The following is a 21,566-nucleotide window of genomic DNA, read 5'->3' on the forward strand; positions in this document are numbered from 1 at the left end:
AAAATCACCCTTACTTTTCATTCTGCATATTCTAAGTATTCCCTGCTCCACACAAGAAGCATCATAACGCATATCAAGGTAAACTCCATAGATGGCTTTAATCACCATCAGTGTAAAAGCTATTTTAGAAAATGTAAGGGGTCAGAACAAACTTTAAAGATAGAGCTACACTGTAGGCAGTGGAAGTGTTTGCTGGCTCCAAATGTCTCTAGAAGCTACTTTTATCTCCATGTGGGAAGCAAAAGCCAGAAGTACACCATGCACATGCCCTTATTTTCACACAAAGGCAGCTCAGTATTTAAGCCAGAAGGAAGCTGTGGATGACAAAAGCATGAAAGCTATGAGATACTTTACAGGGTTCAACTGTCCCAGAGCATAGTCAGGGCCTACATGTATCATGACAACCGTTCATCCAGAAGTCAGTGAATTCAATCAAATTTATACCAACCAACCAACATATTGGGACTTGTTAACTTCTATATTTTCTGACTAATGAGTTAGTACATATTCATTTCCTTCAAGTATCAAGTCATCAAAAGAACTCAAAAACCTGAACACATATCACCTAACTTACTCATATATCCTGTTAAGAGAGAGAGGTTTTTTTTCTTTCATTAGAAATCATCTAGCTTTGTTTGCCACGCTACCTATCAGCATGATTAGTCAGCTCTTCCTTTTATAATAATACAGACCAAACTATACAAAAATGTAAAGTTGGGGAGAATAATACATTTAGAACTAAAGTCAAGGATTACTTTCAAAAAAATCAATAAATAAAAAGGGTGAAAAAGTAATAAAGTAGCTACTGAAATAAAGAGGTGACTACTTCGGCAACATCAGACAACCATACTTCATTGCTTTGGTTGTTAAAGCATATTAACTGTAAATATTGTTGCCAGCAGAATTAATTCACTTTTAAAAATTAAGGCTTTTATAATCCTAATACAACACTTATTAGTGCAGGTTGCTCTGCCTGGGGGCTGAAACAATTTTATTCTCGGTTCCCATGATGAGTACCATACAAAGTGTTTGATGCTTGCTGACTGAACTCATTCTGTCAGCAGAACAGTTGATATTTCACACTAGAATGCTAACTGTACTTCAAGGACAAGTCATCTGATCAAAGGGTACCACAAATCTTCACAGAGGATGACAGATGGGAAATGGTAAAGTGTTATTTATGTGAATGACCATTATGAATTTAAGATGCTCTTCTAAGCCATTTCACCATTACTCGTTCACCTTTTAAATAACCCCTAATTCTTGGCATTGCAATTATCATTCAACTGCATAATATTATAGCTGAATAGTCAGTTTATGTGACAACAGCATAAGCTACCGCATATACACAAGTACAGACACACAAATGCACACACATACAAGTTTAGAAGCTTGTGGGTTTTTTTGTTTGTTTTTTTTTGTTGTTGTTGTTGTTGTTTTATATTTAGATGTTATAAATACTCAGTGATCCAAGACAGAAAAATGACTTGACATTTTAAAAACATGAGGTAGTCAAATACCAAAACCAATCCATTTTCCCTATTTAAATATTTCTTATTTGGCATGAAGGAATTTACTCAGAAATGACAAATACTCTCCTTATAATGGACTTTTTACAGCTGGTGTAAACCTCAGAAGAGTACTGGTTGAGAAAAAAGCATCTTCTCAATTGACTGATGTAGGCTCATAATCTCCAAGACAGGACATTTTGGGAAGTAAGTTGTTGAATGGAGGAAAAAGAGAAGTGAAATTGAGCTGCCAAAGAGGGAAATAGAGACAGACAATAAGTCCTTAACTAAGGCCTATTCTGTGGACACAAAAGTTGTGTCCTTGAGGTGGAACATGACCCTGGTCGAGAAAACTACAGCTGGTATGCATCCTCCAGCTCAGCAAACACACTGTTCACTGTAACCGCTTAAGCACTTAATCCAAACTTGAGATATTGAGAACAAAAACCTGGTCTCCTTAATATTACAGATATCTTCTGAAATTCAAAGCAGTGATTTATTAGCCAAGAAGGAATGTATTACCTTTGATACATCTGGAAGCACAGTAAGTATTCTCAATGTAACCACATTTTTCCTCTGAATGAAAAAGGCAATTCTTTCCAGCACAGCTTCACTATTTATAAAAAGAGAATATTCAGTGGCTGCACAACTGAGAGGCTGTCAAGGATCCATAAGTCATATTGCCTTGAAAAAAAAAATTCCAGTATTTCCTTCACACCATCCAAACAGCCACAGATAACAATGTCCATTGTTTAAGGTGGCATAACATTTTTCTGCTAGCTCTTCATCATTTCAATCCCTCACTTGTATTTTAGAAAAAGGTGGAAGAAAAACTTCTTATATTTTAAAAAATAATCAAATAGAGTACAGAGAAGAATTTGTCTTAATACTCTTCCCAGAAACATTACATGTCTCTGAACATCTGATTTACAACTTTATCCCTAATCACTTTATAAATTCAAGGACATTTCGGGACATTTTGCCTTTACTTTAGACAGCAAAGAGCAGATATGAACTGGACATCTAAACTGAAATATACAAAGCAGTCAACAGGATTTATGTCTGTTCCTTGAAATGAATAAAAGATATCTAAAACCCCTTAGCATCTTGGAAATTTCAGCTCTAAAGTGAAGGCTTTGTACAAGCTTTTTACACACAAAAAACAGAAGGCTTCCATGAAAGTCAGACCTAAGGTATCTAGGTATCTATGAATCTAATCACTTTTAAGATATGAACGCTCAATACACATTAGTTTGATCTTTTTCTCCCTGAGCAAACTGCTCCCTCACACTTTCCTGTCTGTTCTCGAATTGCATTGAGCATTACCTAGATGATTTCTAAGTATTCAATATTATTGAATATTAGTGAGTTATTCAGTAACATACCACACAGCAGCTACCACAAGGAAAAATCAAAACAAAGACTACATACTGGTAAACAGTGAGTATAACTACTACTTCATGAATGTTATCAAGTCTGGATTGTCCTGTATATCTTAGAGAGACAATATAACACTGTAGTGTACCTGCAACCTGCAGAGTTTGTAATGGAATAAAGATCATGACACAATTTTTTGTGTGCATAACATCATCACAGCAGGATTTCCATGCTTTAAAAACAGATCAATAGTTATGAAAGTTTACAGAGTTTAAGCCTTTTGCCAAGCAGGAATGTCATTTAATAAATTATGCATTAAAGGTAAAACATTCAATAAAGCTGTAAGAAAAGCTTTTTTTCCTTAATCCTCCTACTTCAAGTAGACCCCTACAATTAATTAGGATGAGCTGAACTGAGCTCTTCAAATGTAGTGTAATAAACAGTAAGTTTGACCTAAACTAAATGTATACCCAGTGTAAACTAGCAATTGAAGTTATTCAGTTGTCATATAAATAATGTGCTCAAATCCAAACAAATTACAAAGACTGTTCTTTGAGTTCTAGCCCAAATCTTCTTAATGTCAGTGGAAGGATTACTTGTGTTCATAATGAGAGTTGGATCAGACTAGCAGAGGCTAATATAGAAAATACCCTGCCATGAAAAACTTAGCTTGTTTGAGAGAGAGACAACATCTTTTGCTTGCTAACATTCCAACATACAGCAGTTGACCACTGATCCTTTGATTTATATACCTTAACTTTCCTTTAATCAGAATGAGACTATATCAGAATATGACTGAGATCATGAAGAAGTCAAAGCAAAATGGCAGCAACTGCAGATGAAATTTTAAGGGATCCCACTGGAGCAATCTCTCTTCCATTCTTCTACAAGTTAATATCCATGAGAAATCAGTAGGATATTTGTTTGCATTGACTCTTCAAAATTAAGCACTTCAAAAAATAATCCAACCTGAAAAGACAAAGACCCTTCCTGAATCTAGTCTGAGACTGTTTTGATTATAGCAAATGTGAAAACAATAAGCAATTTTTCAGCTTCCACACTATTTGGATTTTCTCCAATCTGGGAGAAATATTCAAACTTTTTTCCCATCTACAAAGCCCTGGAAGCAACAAAGAACCTGTATATTTTGGAATAGCTATGAGGATGTTTGAGATAATGGCATCACATTGACTGATGTAGCAACATTAGGCAAGTTTCTAGTTCATAAAAGGACCAAACAAAAGCTGAATCAAGGTAAAGAAAGATACAAACTGGCTGATAAACCACTGCAATAAAAAAAAAAAAATCTGCTTGACCAAACTGAATTTTGATTGGATGATTTTGCCTTTGACTCTTTCAGCTTTTAATCTTAGAAGTCAGAAAAAAAACAGAAATGATCAATTTGAGACATATTTTGTAATGTGCCTCAGAGAAAAGCACATGAAGTGCAAAAGATTTTAAACAAATTCAAATATAGAAGGCATGATTACTTTAGACTTTCAGGAAGCAAGAGAGCGAAGAATATGTTCATATGTCAGGATCAAGAGGAAGAATAAGGGCAACAGCTCAGATTCAGATGCTGTAGAGTAGTATTTGTGGGAAAAGGTGTCTCTGTGGAACAGCTGCAAAATAGTCTTAAAGTCTGCCTGTTGATGCCTACCCTGTGCCAAATATATACATATAGCCACTCATTAATTTACAAATCTGAACATATATGCCAGGTGGGTTGAAAAGGATACCTGTTAAGTCCATCCTACAAATAAGGAAGTATTTTTATCCTATTCTCACATCTTCCTTTTCATCTTTGTTGTTCCTCATGTTTCTGCAGTTATTTTCATCTTTCTCCCATAACAGTTGTTTAATGGGAATGAGATTACATTTGACCCAACCCTAAATCTGTCAATGTACTTTCTTTTGTGCAAACATAATATACTTGAATAGTAATAATGGTAATACATGGCCATGGTAGCTATAAAAACACAGTTAATTTTTTGATAGTAAATGCAACTTACATTTTAACTATGTATCACCCCAGGAAAATTCTATGAGTAAGGAGAAATATTATGAAATCCAGGAGGAAATTCTTTTCTTATAGAATGACTGAGGTAGTGGGAATGAAAGGATATAAATACAAAACAAAATCACTATCACAATATCATAACCTGGACTCAGACAAACCAGTATGTACCTTTTTATGTGGCATAACTTTCTGCACTTAATTCAGAGTCAGTTGACATCAGTAAGAAAAAAAGTCTTACTGAATTTGCTAGCATTCAGAGAAAGCTGTAAATCTGGAAGTAGCCACAGTGCAACCATTTGTAATTTTTATGCGATAGGTTCATGGGGGCTATGTATGTATTATGTAGAATACCTGTCAAAATCTGGCAACAGTCACTGAGAATATCATACTTCCTGTGGAGCCACAGGACTTGGAATGAAACTTTTTTGGTCCAGAACCAGTCCTGTAACTACAGGGACAGGTATTCATCTAAGCAAGAGTGGAACATCCTGACATGCAGCTGAATTTACAAAATGCTCTTATGGTAAAAATCTCAAAGAGAAATTAAGTCCATCCTGGTGTTCATGGTATTATCTCGTCTGATGACTGAGTTTTTAAAGTTTGGCATTTCATTTAGAGCTGTAAAAATACTTAACCTTCAGTCTGAATTGCATTCAAACGTAGAATTGTTTCCAACTTGACCTGCCTTTCTGAATTAGCAGTGGACTGCTTGATATACTTTTAATGTCTGCAGACTGGCACTGGAGAGGAACAGTCGTGGTCGACTAGCTTATCCTGCCATGTTCTAAACCTGCCATGCATTTAGAGTTCAAAGTAAGGTCAGCTGAGAAGCTCATGTGCTGCCTTGGGTCCCACTCGGTTAACTCTACTTCTAAAGGCAGGAAACTGAGTTTATTATCCAAGTCCCTAGGTATTCGATGTATAGGTATACCCAATGATGCTTAAAAGAAGAGTGTATCATTTTTCATTTGTAATATATTTGTATACTGCTATCTATCAGGTCAAAGCAGTAAACTCAGGCTAAATTGGTTTTTGCTTTAGAGCTGGATGCAGTGAACAGGGAGCATTGTTCTTTTATCATTCAGGATACAAAGATATTCTTAAGAAATCAATTGATTCTATTTTCTTTTGTTTTGTTTTCCTAGTGTGAGTCATTAAGAGGCCAATTATTTATAGCATGGAAAGAAGTAAGCATTACCCATGAAAGCCAGCAGAGATGTCCAGAAATACAAACTGGAGTTCACTAAAAAATCTTTAGCAGAAGTGCTTCACTTCGGTGGAGTGACATTAAGATTACAAACCCTGAGGAGGTAACAAATGCTTTCTGCAATGTATAACTATACTCTACTGGCCCTGAGAATCTCAGCTTTTTCCTGGCTGCATGGGGTCCGCATGCTGTCTGATACTGACTTGGAAGTGTAAGTGCTTCTGGAAGAACGCTCTAAAATGTTTTATTTGTGAATCAAATGGTAGTTAAAATAAACATGCAAATATCTTATCTCTCTAAATACAAAAATCAATTCAGCAACCCAAGCATGGAAAACTATTACTCTCAGCTTTCTGTTAACAGTATTTTCACAAGCTGTCTTCCAGTTGCTTTCTAATTACTAGATTTAAATTTGGTTGGGAAAAAGTCTACATAGTTCATGGAGTCTTATTCAAGTATTTAGCTTGGAAAGCTTGTATTTTAAAAATATGTGCCACCATGCAAATTAGAACTAAGTCACTAACACATTTTTCTCAGCTTCTTGTGAAAAACTTAGCTCCTTTAATGTTATCCCAAGGATGAGAAACTACAGTGATACTTTCAAGTGATGTGGAAGAAAAGACTATAAATTTGATCATGATATTTCTGTGATAAATGAAAGCTACCTCCGTAGTAATGTGTCCAAGGGATCCAACTTGTAAGAATGACAGACATTTTCCAGTGTACAATCTGTCAGACCCCCCAGTAAACAAGAAGAGTTCACAAAGAGGAAGTCATACAGGGCAGAATATCAACACAAAAATCCATGATGATTTTTGCCATCATTGCTGCTGTCATCTTTCAGTTTGCCTCTATTCTGAGCTGCTTTGTGAGAATCTCTTTCATCCCCCCATTTGGGTCTATTGTGAACCGAAGGAGATGTGCCTTACCACCTAAGAAATTAAATTAGGCAGTATGTTTTCTCCATGCCTCCCCCAGTTTTTCAGTTATACTGACTACTTATTACATAGATCCATAACCCACTAGCTCCTGCTGCCACTTGGCACGTCCACCAATGCCTCAAGATAACAACTCCAAAAATAAAGAGGATACAGGTGTTCAAGTGACTTTCTAGCATCATCCAAATCCCGTCAGAGGCCCTATGAAGGCTGTAGTCTCAGCTGCTTACAATTGCTTTAATCAGAAGGCTATCTTTCACTTCATGTACTTAATGAAGCAGAAAACTTATCTTCCAGCTTTATCTAACATAGGATCAACATGCAGAACAGTCTTGTGTTTTGTTCAACACTGACTTATTCCCAAAACAGAAATGCCCTGTGCCCTCTGCCTTAAATAGCTTAATTGTCAGTTTTCTGTGACTTCTCTTATAGTTAAGAACTCCAAAGCAAAAGAGTTTCTATCTTCTCATACCCATTCCTCATCACTTGCTTCATCATCTCTTCAGTTCACCAGTCTCCTCTAGGATTCTCATCCCATCCACTTTACCCACATGATGCCATGAAATTGGACTCTTCAGATGACTGGTGACAAGCTACTACATTCCTCTTGTGGGGAAAAAAAAAAAAAAAGAGTGTAAGGAATTGTAACAAAAATGTTAGTCTTCAGACTTTCCATGTTACTCTTCTTGCAGGTGTTGCAGGTGAAACAATTAGATAAAGAAAATCCAAAAATAAATAAAATAAAAAAGTTTTCTAAATAGCTGAGTCAGGTCTTTCATAATTAGAGATGAAATTCTTAACTACAGACCAATCTATGAAAGCCTAAAGGAAAATAAGCCAAATTTACAAAGAACAGACTGTAGTTGTGGTGAACATTCTCTTTGTTATGACTGCAATGGCAAAGCTTTTATATTGTGGTCTTTGTTGTTGTTGTTGTTATCTGTTGAATTTAAATACACATATGAAAAAGAAAAGATTTTTAATGTGTTTTACAAATGGAGAACTAAAGTGGTATTTTACACTGAAAGATAAAAATATTTCTAAAACTGTCCTCAAGACCCAAATCATTTCACATACATACAGGAAATCTCCAAGAACAGGTTCAGGCATGGCTGAAGGTCACTGGAACATTTGGGAGCCGCAAAAGTGTAGCCATTAATCATTATAACCAGATAAAACTTTCTTTGAAATCTAAGGATTCTAGCTGGCTTGGTAAGAAGGGTAAGGCTTCCTTTCTTAGATCATATTAAAAATCTCCTGGAATAACATTGGAGAAAATTAATTATATGAGACCCTTCAATAGAATATGGAGAACAAATTCAGTAAAATGAAGTTGTTATGCTGGATACAATTAATATTAATGCTATTATTTGTTCTGGAGTAGCATCAAGAGAACAGAGCACAGCATAAACTACTCTTCAGACACCACAAAAAGAACCTGAAGAATTTCTGCCAAGTGCATCAACTGCTATGACAGGAAACTACTCTAGTACAAACTAACAATGAAATTGCTGCAATTTATTAGTTCAGCATCAGTTGTCTTACGTATGATAGGCTAAAGCATTGATTATCAGAACAGTGAAGGTGCAGGGAAGGCTGGAGACACAGGTGATTATCTAAGACTGATCTGGGAAACTACCAGAAAAAAATTTTTTTCCTCACCGTCAGATTTGTTGAGTTTAAATAAACAAATAGAAAGACTTTACCCAGCAGAGTTATAACAGCTTTGACAACAAAACAGAATGACATATTTAATAACCCCAAACAGTCCAGAAAGCAGAAGAAAACTATGGTACGATAGTTTTGTTTGTTTGCCTGCAATATAATTTCTTCCTTCATTAAACCAGCCATGAAAAACATTGCAATTGCAGAACAACCTTACACTGGTAAATAAGAAGAAACAGTTACTCAGCTAAATCAGGAGTTTGGATTGTGACCTTAATGAATAAGTCTTGTTAGAAACTGAACTTTTTGTGCAGTGAAATTTAAGTAATCAGTCCCCTGGGATCAAAGAAAATATCTTTAATTTGATCCCAGAGTAACAAACTGGCACATCAGCATCCCCTCAGAGAGGAAAGAGACAAGTTTGTTTACTTTAGCAAAAGGTGGATAGGATCCTAAATATGCAGTGTTTACTTGGACCTTTCTGGTTTGGCAGCAAATAAAAACACAGTTTTCTTTGAAAAGGAGAATACAAACACAAATCAGAATACTGCTGTCTTACTTAACAAATATGTAATTTGTGTGTTTATGTAGAAACTAGCCACAAAGCGTAAATACAATCTCCTTTAAGTCTGGAAATCAGGTCTTGGCCTCTCAAATCCAGAGGTTTTACTGTCTGTACATATATAGATAAATCATATACACAGATTTATCATAGATGGAGAAGAAGATGGACAAAAGCTTATAAAGTCTGTAGATAAACCAAATAGCCTTGTACTTTTATTTTCTGGCAATAGCGAACATGCTTAATGAAAGCATAAAAGAAATAAGGATAAGTATAAGGTGATCCTTCTGATAGTATAGCCTCCTGAAGAAATAAAGTAGAGGCAGCATCCAAACCATTGTGTTTTATGACCACTGATGGAGCCGGTATCCATAAATTTGTCTAATCATCCCTCTTCTAATAACTTAAAATTGCAGCCTCTAACTCAATTTACCCTGTGCAGTACAGTTCATTTCATTTGTTTTAAACCTGCTGCTAATCATGCTTCCCTGAGAAGCTGTAGATGCCCCATCCCTGGAAGTGTCCAAGACCAGGTTGGATGGGGCTTTGAGCAACCTGATTTAGTGGGAGGTGTCCCTGCCCATGGCAGCAGGGTTGGAACTAGATGACCTTTAAGGTCTCTTCCAACCCAAACCATTCTATGATTCTATGATTTCATTGCAAGTGAGTTACTCAAAATTCAATGCACAAATTTACTAAATTTACCACAAATTTACTAAACATTTACTAAATGTTGTGTTTGTTGTCCTGCTTCTTTATTCCTGTTCTAATCATTACCAGCATTGTAGGGACTGTGGACTCAAGTCTTCAACTGCCCTACAAATATTGTAGGAAGCTGGACAAATGAATGAACAAAACTTTGTCAGGATGTATACATGTATATTAATAGTCATAAGAACAACTTCAAACTGAGTTTTTACTCAGGAAAGTTATCAAAGTTTGTGAAAGGTCACTAGTAACTGAATTACATCAGAAGTTTGGATTAAAAATATATTTGTTATTCTGACCAAGTATTTTATTTGTATTGTAACCCACAGGGATCCTAGAGATTAGGCAGCAGTTCTACTTCATCTACTGTTGTATGGTTGCTACATCTCTCTTCCCATTATATTTGTTGTCCTGGTTTAACACAATAATGCACAGGGTTGCATGCCTAGATCATTTTATTCTTGAAAAAAAAAAATTTGGCTTTCTAAAGTTCATCTTGTGTCTGAATTACTAGCTGTATATTCTTTAAAGTTTATCATCCTTTCAGAAGCTTTCTTCTGTTCTATTTTTCATGAAGAATTTCAGAACTAGCTTGGAAAGATTAAGCAAGAGCTGCCATTAAGTTCACAATATGAAAATAAAGTAATTTGTTTGCTTGATTGATTGCCACAGTACTCTCCTAAGATGTGACTAACGCAAGCTAAAGAGCAGTGCAGGGAGGTCATTAAGGTTTGTATTGATTTCCTCTGAATTCTGGATAATATATTAGCAGTCTTTGTTACTTCCACTTGAAATTTTTAATTTAAATAACCAGAAACAACCAAGCAGTCAATCATTTGCTTCCCTTAAAGCCAAGACCATTTTATATTGGTATTTCAGGTAGAATAGAAGGCATAATGTTGTGGTGCGTTATGCATGCTGTTAGTCCCACTAAGACAATGACATTAGAGTAGGGCAAGTAAATGAGCAAATGACACACTGAATGTAAGGTTTTTGACTGCTTCTACTGCTGTCTGACAGATCAAGAAATTGAGTAGAAATAAATGCAATTCATCTTAAGCAGTAACAGGCAAGAAGCAATTGGTTTGCATGGGAAATAGAAGGAAGAAGGCAGGCAGACTACATGTTAAAATATTGTGGGGGAAAAAAATGATCAATGATGGCTTTGTGTTGGAGTTGTGATCTGGACTGGAAAAAATGAATGTATTGTGGGGCCAAATTCACCCAAGTTTTATGAAAGATGAATTTCACTTTGCTGAACGATATTTGCTTATCAAGGCTACAACTTTCACATGAAGAAAAAAAATAAACAGTAGTATTGTAGCCTTTTATGAGTGTTTTCATGATACAAAAGTTTTAAACTTAATCTGATACTTCTTTCTGTGTCAAAGATGGTATTTTTTCATTGTCTGTACCACCAAAATAACTCTTAGATGGGCTTCACCAGCTTTAGATTTTTGCCATCTTTCATCATTGTCACTTGCAATAGTTTTCTGCTCAGAAAACATCAGAAATCCTTCCTTTAAAAATAAGTCTTCTACTTCCATATAGTAGCTGGCAGAAAAGTTTGTAACTGATATATTCTTTCTAGATCAAAATGTCCAGACAGAAAGTTTTATGTGGGTTTCTAGAAGTAGGATCTTAGTTCCTGCTCCAACTTTCAAGTACATCAAATAGTCTGCAACTACAGCTGAACATCTGCAACAAAGATGGTTAAATAAAGATATTTTTCCAAAAGCTAACTAAATGAAAGCATAATAAGCATGGATATTCCAAGGCCTGTTAGATACTCCTATTTGTTGAACAAGTTATCCAACGTCTGTTCACTATCTCACAAATAACAAATTTCTTTTGTGATAAGGCGGGTAATTAAACTATCTACTAGAAAGACTACTGAATGATGCATCTTAATTTTGATATTTTAAAATAATCTTTGTCTACTGAATAAACCCTTTTAAGACCACAGATGTTCTACAACTTCAAATGTGTTTTATCTCCAAGTTGCTAACTTGGAAAATCACAGTCTTGTGATTTGTCTGTGGTTTCACATGACCAATGACATCCTGACTTCACCAGTGGATTTCTCCACATGTTCAAGACCTTCCTTAAAATTCTGCACTGAACATAAGCATTAAAAAGAGAGCCAATGACATGAAACAGCAGTCTCCCAAAAAGAGCTGAGAGGCACCTGTCAATTCAAACAAAACAAAACAAAAAAAATCAAAGCCAGGATATGCTCACATTTACGACAGAGTTCCCTTAAGTTCATATTACTGTAAACTAGACCATAATCTGGTGGTTTTATTTCAGACAAAGGGCAAGCTGGTAGGAACTTACACAAATAGGTCATGCACTGCCAAAACATTACACACCAGGAAGGCTAAAGTTAGCAGTCACGAGGGATCTCCTGGATTTTCTAAAGTTTCTAGTTCCATTTCCAATGAGCACTAGAAAGAATTTTCTATCAGCGTCTTGTTCTTTGTCAAGAGGATTTTTCCCTAATCCTACAGGCAGCCACACCACTGACCTCCAGAACTGCGGCCATAGCAATATTCTCCTAATGCTACAGTAACACCATTTGCAAGCTTCATCTTCAGGGTGACACACATAGCACAGATACTGATCTTCAAACTCTGTATGATGATAGCAGCAAGGTCTTTGCGTAAGTGTCACCGTGACAAAGAAAATGCTAGCACTACCAATCTATTGAAACAAGTAGGAAGTAGAGATGCAGTCAATAAATACCCTTTCTTTACTTCCAAAAGTAAGTCTCTCCTTTGGTGCAGCAGACACCACACATCTCTTGAAATAAGAGGAGAAAATTAATTTACTTGGTACTCTGAGTGATTGAGGATGTGCACGTTCTTGACATTTACTTTGGTGTGGTAGTCTGGCATTTGCAAAATGTTCTGTGCAACTGGACCATTCATGCTCAAGGAGGGCTATTCTTACTAGCCTCAAACTACTTATAAATTACAGCTGGTTTCTGTGTCAGTTCATTTAAACCAATTTGAACAGGCTGCTGTAGGATGTCCTGTAGCAAAATGATCAGTGTCCTTGGAGACACTGATGGCTTCGTTTTTGTGACACTTTCCTCCCATGATTTGCATTGAATGCATCCTAACAGCATTTGTGACTTTCTTGTCTCCTTCCTAGTAAGTCAACTACTAATTAATCAAAACCTGATTTTAATTGGTAACATTTTCACATTAATTTGAAACATGATTGAAAGTGCTTCAAGTCAAACATCACCTTCTGTTCTTCCCCAAAAAAGTGTCAAAAATCCCCTCTCAAAAAAAAAAAAGTATATATTAAATTCCTTAAGAATAGTATTTTCATAATACTTGAACAAATATACAGTAAAGCTCGAATTCAAGAGCATTCAGACATAAGAATTGCTTGCCAACTTCGATTCACCATGTTTTGAAGGCTTTCTCATCTGTCTAACACAAACATACAATCACTCGGACACCATTTACAAAGTGCAAAATAACATCAGCATGATTACATTATGGTACTATATGCTGAACATTTCAAAATCACTGCATGATCAAGTGGACTAGTCTGACATCTGACCTTTGTTTCAGTTTTAAGTATAAGTTTGAGAAAATTTATTGTCCAGCTCCCTGATCTAAGCAACAGCTCTTGCTAGTGCAGAGTTGAAACTAATGGTCACTGTGAAGGAAGCATCCAAAAAGCATTTAAGAACTGGTACTAGGGGGAAAAGAAAAAAAAAAAATAAAGAAAAAAAAAAGAGAGAGAGAGAGAGAGAAAAAATCAAAAACAAAAGGCAGGGGAAAAAAATATGATTCCTTGGAACAAATGAAGGCCCCAAATGCCAGCAGCAAGTCTATTCATCTTCAGAAAGTATTGAACTAGGTCACTGAGGCTTAGCGATGATACCCACATTTAGATCATTATTAAAATAAGACCAATTTGTTTAGACAATGAGCAGCCATCATCTCTTCACTTCTCATACCTTCTTGTAGTACCAGACAGAACCTACAAGGAAAGCTGCTGATTCTTAAGATCACTGAATATCATTCCACATTTAAAAGTAATTTGATTTGCCAAACACCTGCATATATTGAACATAGAAGACTTCCTCTGACCTCAGAGTCAGATTTACATCCTTTAAATTATAGGGCTTATATATGTTAAGCATCAACACCTGAAAATATTACCCCAGTGACCTACACAGATGTTGAATAATGATTGTAAACAGTTGCTCTTTTAAAAAATATGATTTCCAGCTTGAAAACATTTTAGTAGGATTGTATTCATGCAAACTTGCAATGTTCTCATGAAGCTTTTTGAGCCGATGCAGATCAGTGTAATAGAAAGAGCTAAGTAAAGTTCTGATATAAGAGGATGTGTTTTTGATAGAACAGATGTAAAGAGCTTTATTTTTAGTATGTTTACCTTACTAAAGAGTTTGGTTTAAAACTGAGTTTTCATTTCGTGTTCCAGAGACTATTCCAAGAGCAGAACCTATTTATTATCCTAACGCTTAAAACCTTCTGTATCTGAAGGATAAAGATATCTCGAATACTGAATGTGATTGGACTACAATACATGCAACAAGGTGGTGGTGTTTTGGATTACGGGTGGGAGTAGGGCAGTTGGAAGGGTGTTCCTAAGGTCATAATTCAGTCCTAAAGTCAAAGTTTGTTCCAACAACTGCAACATTCAGGCATAACAGAGCAATGAGAATGCCATTCTGATAGCAGACAGAACCCTATAGTTTAAAATAGGCACCTAAAAAAGTCTTCAACACATTTTTACCTTCAAATTAGGTCGTAGAACTACAACATTCTTCTGATTACTGGATTCAAGTCAAAGGACCAAAAAAAAAATCTTTATCATCTCTGCATGGTTTGCTGTTTTCTAGGCAAGCATGCTGACTGCAGCATAAAGCCACACTTCTTTATTAAAATGTCAAATTCTTTTCTGTCCCAAATTCCCCTGAACACCAAAGGATGTTTCTGAAGAAATATTTTACCAACAGTTGAATTTCCAAACATTACATTAACAAATCATGGAGTAAAACAGAGGTGAGAAAGGCTATTGTACTGCATTGCAGTTTTATTTTACTTTCTAAAACTGCTGAATATTCAATGGTGATAAAATAGTATCCACAGACAAGAAGGCACCAATTCCATATAATGCATATTTATTGAAATAATAAAATGATCTGAACCAAAGGCAATATTATTATTAAAATGAGACAATACACAGTTATATAGCTCCATAACTTTATGTGGTACTTTGCCAAGCCTAAAACAGAACACCTATAACAGACACATATTCTAAATGTGAGAAATGAAACATGATGAAATTCAAAATAAAAGATGGTTGAAAATAAAAATTAGAGTTTAAAAATAAAAGGAGTGAGTGAAATAATTTCATAGATTTTCATATAAAAAACTCTCAACATACCAACTGAAGTCAGGATATTTGCCTTTATAAACTGCAGATGCTTTTTGTTTGTTTTCTCAAATACATTTTCCTGATCCAATACAAGAGAGAAGGGACAGTGCAGGAAAGATCCAGTAGAAGAAACTTTACACTACAAAGTAACTCAACTATACGGTCTGCAGTGTGCACAATGAATCCTCTCCATGCTCTTGGAGAACTGTCACTCAAGTCAGAGTTCCCACATGAGAGATGCATGAAAAAGATCACAGGGCAAGGAGGATCAAGAAAGTTCTTTTTAATTGTTATATGAATGCACAGAGGAAGAGAAAAAATAAAAAATAAAACAACATTCTTTCACCTAAACCCTGCCAATTTTCTCCAGATATTTTTTATTTTTTTTTTTAATTCAGAAGTCATTATCACTGCATCACAACATGCTCAAGAGATACACATACTTCCACTCTAGTTGGACCACAATGTTTTTGCATTAGTGAGGGTTGTGATGGTAAAGTAGCACACAACATCAGTAAAGAATCTGTTCCATAAATTTGAATGCAATGATGAACCTGATTTCTCTACTATCATTTTCTTCTGAAAATTTATAGATGAGGACCCATAAAAGCACATTTATGAGTTTCCCATTTTTAAAGGAATGCAAAAAGATTCTCTTGAAAGAACCCAATTCCCATTAACCAAATGCTAATCCATAAGAGAACTGTCCAACTATCTAGAATCCTATTTCTCTTTCATACAAATGCCAGCAAGTATCCTCAATGTTCACTGAACAATTAAAGAAGGGTGGTGGTGGGGGGGGGGGGGGGGGATTGTTTTAGAAGTCTATTTTCATTCTCGGAAGCCATGATAGAACAAAACAGATTGATTAGAATTCATATTTTGCTTGACTAAAGTGATAATGGAACATCTAGCTTGTCAATCTTGTGTATACCAATATTATTTCACTGACTACCCTGGACTAATTTTTGCTGAGAATGAAACTCAACACGTCTTATCATTATCCTCTGTGGTATGCAATTCAAAGATAAATATACATTTTTATCTCTGAGTAGGATAAATCCAGAATAAGCTTTCTGAAATTAATTGGGGTTACTGCAGTCTTACTCTGATGTCATTCAGATCTGTGCATTGTCTAAAATAAATACAGCATATTTGTACAAGAGTGAATGAATTTCACTGGAGGAAGGGATTCTGGTATTTGTGAACAGCACAGCAGCTCACCAGCAGAGAGAGAGATTAAGCAATCACCACCTAAGAAGTAAGGCCATTTTTTGGCCATGTGCACATATTTAATATCCCCCCTGCAGGAGAGAGAGTCTGCTGGCTGACTCTGGGTCTCCACGGCTTTCATTGTGCACCAGCACAAAGAGACTGACTTCAAGTCAGCATCTCAGCCCTGCTAGAAATGTCACAACCAGAAGCTCTAGCCCTTGAATTCAAGACAGTGAAGAACTTACAGTTATCCCAGTCTTACACAGTAGTCCACAATGGGCTGCTTCATTTTTAACTTCTACAGTGATACCAGCAATGAAAGTTTTAAACACACATTTTAAATGAAGAGAAATCATTTGAGCTATTTTCTCAAAGGAAGAAAAAAAAAAAAAAAAGTCACCTAATATGAATAAGAAGAAACCAGAACAGCTGATTAGGAATATGGAAAGCAAGCTAATTCTGCAGTGCATATTCTGTGTAAATGTTAGAGTGACTCTCTCAGTTTTCCTGTTCTATTTAGCTGACTATTACACAGAATTCAGTGAACAGTTCTGGCAGGAGGAGTCTCTCTTGATATTTAGAGAGATTTCACATGCATGACCTCATGTAGATCTGCTCAGTGATACGCATGAAGAGCCAGAGAAGGACACAAATAACATTCACTGGGGACCAGTGCTGGTCCTACTGATACTGATGGGGTTTTGATTGTTCCCTTTGGTGAAGCTGATAGTTTTAATAAAAAAAGATGAAATCCCAAAGTGAATCTAACTATCATCCAGTACAACTGACACTGCGGGAAGTACAATATGCAGTTAGAAAGAAAATTAACTGTGTTCTCTACAGCATATCCATCATGTGTGAACAGTATAACAACTCTGGATAATCAAGACTGCTTTTTTCATTTAGCTAAAAATAAATATTGAAAACACACAGTAATCATCCCTTCTGAAAAAAAAAAAAATCTATCTTAAATCATACTGACAACCATCTAATTATCAGGATGCTCATAAGCAAGTCTCCCCTCCAAGGGATTAATAATAGAAGACTGACGCTTTCCCAAAAGACCAAGATATTATACAAACGAACTTTTGATAGTTCTTCTATGCCTGTGCACACCTTTCTTGCTAGAAGATAAACAATTAATTTCTATCTAATGCACTCTCTTCTTAACACACAATCATTCTACTAGCTTTAACACTTCTGAGACATTAATCATATCTGTGCACACTAGCACATCTGTTTCTCCACTGTATGTCTGTTTATGCATTCATAAGATGTATTGACTCATAACAAGTGCATAGGGCCCTGCACACTTAGGGTTGACCCTTGCAAAGACATGTATACCACTGATATGCAACAACTATCCCTTAACTGAACTGACAAAAGGAATCACCAACATGGCTCCACACAGTAACACCAGCAACAAAGAGCATGGGAGCACTATTTACATTTCTAAATCTATAATTTATTGTGCCTCAGCTCCCATTCTTAAATACAGTAGCTTCTGGCATTCACTTTTACAAATGGAGAAAACAGGAAAATATATTTTAAAATTCAGTTTTTACCAAGCTAATACATTGGAAAGCATTACTTGAATGTAATGAAATGCTAACTAGCAATGCCACACACACACGCACACACCCCAAGAGCCCCAGCAATTGCAGTCCAGAGCCAGCACCACTGAACTTTGCAGAAAATTGTCAGTTCCATGGACAGAGGCATACAAACTCGATTTAATGAATGTCTGATGTATAAATGAAGAGTTCAACATAATGTCTCATGAAAACAGCATAAGACTTTATAGTGAACTAAGATTAGAATTACAGGTTACCCTGGTTACAGCTACTGATGAATTTCAAACGAAGCTAGAATTAGCTCGAATCATTCATTGCATACATTAGCTAGTGTATGAAAGAAAAAAACTTGACAATGAATTATCACTTGGGAAGGCAATTTTGATCTGAACTGATGTTTCACTAAATGTAAACAATTTTTTAATTAGTTTTTTCAATGACTTCAGGTTGTGCTATTATTGATAGTACCCCAATTGTTATTTGCAAATAAGCAGAGGCTTTGCTAAATAAGTTATAGCAGACTTTGTAATTAATTTTGGTGCAATCTACTCTTCTTGGTAAATCCTCTGGGAAATTAACTCATACAGATACTAACACAATTATTTGTATTAAACCGCCTCTGATCTTCAGCAGATAAGTTTACTTTGATAAAATACATGGACTTGTAAAATTTCACAAAGCTGGACTTCAGCTGACTATTTCAAAATTCAACAAAACAACAACAAAACTTACTGGAAGAACTTAATTATTATTTATTAATTAATCACTAATACTTCAGCAGTTGTGAGAGCTCAGCATTTGTACAGTTTACAAAAGAAAATGGTGGCTTTCCTGGCAATCTGAGTACAAGAAGTGACATGCAAGAAGATAGGAACAAAAACTTTGTTCTTTTCTCTTGTTATAAAAGGCAGCACTGTGTCATTGGAAGAGAGTAAGTTAGCAAAATGGAAAATGTTTAACGAAATTTCCTACCGCATAACAATAAATTAATAGAAGAATAAAAGTTTTACTGCTAGCTTGTCATATATTCAAGACAGTGCCTACAGCGTAACTAGTGCTGCTTTTCAATACATATTAATGTTTTCAGGAAAGCAAACTTTTTCTGCTTTACTGATGGACTTAATTCAGAATACAGGTACACATAAGATTTCGCTCTGTGTTCTCAGGTCATCACATACCTGTGTAATTTATTGCCCATAAACATGCCTATATTGTTGTTTCTTTTGATGGATTGAACAAACCTGTCAGGATTATCTCTTGTCAAGGGCACCATGCTGTTAGGTAACTGCAGTGGAATAATGCTGTTAATGTCGGTAGACTCTAGCCTGGAATACTTATTTTGCCTCCTGCAATTCCTAATAAAACTGTAGTGTCAGGAGAGGAAAAAATAGAACTAATCAAATTTAAAACATTAAAATACAGTGGATTTTGAACACTTATTGGAGGTAATATCATGATCATGAAAAGTACGCAATTAAACCTGCCATCATAAAAACAACAGCTATTTTGTAATCACTAAGCAAAACACTAACGAACTAAGACTGAAACAGTTTTCAGTCACCTTTCCACAGAACATCAAAAGCATTGTTTGGATATGGATCCCTGTTTAACAAAGGGAACATTTCAGACTGTTGATAGCTAACAGTTAAAAGCAGAATCTAGATGAAGCTGTAAAACTTGTCTTTCAATATCACAAACAGTTCATAAAAACAGGTCTATAAATTAATTCTTTGATTTATGGTTCCAGTGAAAACAGACATAAATTAGGGTCACAAAATTCTTTAGGCAGACTAACTGTTATGCTATATAACAAAAGAGAAACACACTTTTCTCATAGTAGACACTGAAAATAACCATGAAGCTATTGTTAACTTAATTCTTTGTAATACATACTAAGGGAGAGAACATCAGCAGGGACAGAAGCAAGCGATCCATTTACTGACATGATATTATAATAATTTCAGCCAGTTCAGAATCTATCATATGCAGCAAACATCACTTGAAATATGCATGCTGAGTAGATATCCATACAAACAATATCTCTTCTTCTATAGCTAGCACCTCCAGTGGCATACTTCTCTGTGGTATAGGAGAGCTTCTGACAGAGATTTAATGCTGGAGAGGAAAGATTAAGTGAGTCATTTAGAAAGACTGAAAGAATTGCATAGGAAAGTTTACATAATGTCACCCTTTGATATGCCCTAAGCTCAAACCATTAGGAGGATCAAGCTCATAGTTCCACAAGCTATTTTGGCCATCATTCATGAGCTATCATTATAAATGACTCTCCTTAGAAAAAAAAAAAAAAAAAAGAAAAAAAAAATGGAACCAAACACCCAAACACAGTGTTTTTTATAGGTTGAAGTACCAAAATGAAAGCAATCTGGAGATCACTGTCAATTTTAGCTCCTACTAAAAGCCAGCAGTTTTATGAATGGCAATGTTTTCTAAGCCAAGACCTAACAAGGTAAACATCTCCTATCACGTAGTCTTGTGAACATCTGGTATCAATAATCATTTCCTCTACTGTTCTATCATCCTTCAAGAAAGAAACAACTATGTGTTGCCTGTAATTGATGACAGATTGGAGTATGTTTAAATTTTCCTCTGATGATCAATAGCTCATTAAATGAAACTGCTTCACAAACAAGTTAATAGTTAAGAACGTGTTAAAATTCTTTGAGGTATCTAAAGGCCAAAAGCTCTCCAGAGTAAAAACAAAGGTCAGTGATTATGAGTCCAGTTTCCAATAGTGATGAGGCAAGTTTGCTTGACTGCTCAGGGCAATCACGGCGTATTGATGTGCTTAGGGCCCTGGCAAAATGCTCTCCTGCAGAGAGCAGTCTCCTTCACTAGTAAGAGGTGTCAGCTCCCTCCTGGTAGACACAAAGAGGATGGGAAGAGGAATTTTTTGCCTTGAAAAATACACCTGTTTCATGCATGAACACCTTAGTCCAACAGCAAAGACTTCAGGAACTCCTCAGGTCACTTTGCACGCTGTGAGAAACAAGTGCTGCTGCTGAGCCCACTGGAGTTAGGAGCCTCCAGCACCTTCTTAAAGGTATCAGGGGTTTAGAAAGTGACACAGTTATCTTGGCTGCGTATTTCCTGAATGCCTCTACATTTTAAACAACCATTATTGATTCTTTTATCCAGTAACCTTCTTTTAAACTAATGGATTAAGACAGACAGTCTTCCTAAACAAATAGCTTATACATACAAAATTTTAAGTAGACAACAAATCATTTCTTTTCCCCATCCAAATTGTTCTCTGCCTGATACCCTTTTGAAATAAACTCACCTATCACTTCCATGGAGCTAAAGAAAGATTTATGTCAGCTGAAATCTACCTTTAGTCTACA

The 21,566-nt window shown here is 35.7% G+C and overlaps 1 long non-coding RNA gene across 3 annotated transcripts in view; it reads right to left on the reverse strand.

Moving 5' to 3' along the window:
- The window catches only part of LOC137863598 (uncharacterized), a 535,054-nt gene that overhangs the window by 270,366 nt on the left and 243,122 nt on the right, over nucleotides 1-21,566 (reverse strand). Inside the window, exon 4 of one of the 3 annotated variants that reach the window (XR_011100995.1) lies at nucleotides 18,945-20,319. The exons of the other annotated variants lie outside the window; for them this stretch is intronic. This is a non-coding gene — a long non-coding RNA (uncharacterized lncRNA). Of the gene's footprint in view, nucleotides 1-18,944; nucleotides 20,320-21,566 lie in introns of those variants that run through there. 3 annotated transcript variants of the gene reach the window in all.

This window comes from Anas acuta, chromosome 13 (assembly GCF_963932015.1).
Source record: "Anas acuta chromosome 13, bAnaAcu1.1, whole genome shotgun sequence".
NCBI classification, from domain to species: Eukaryota; Metazoa; Chordata; class Aves; order Anseriformes; family Anatidae; genus Anas; species Anas acuta.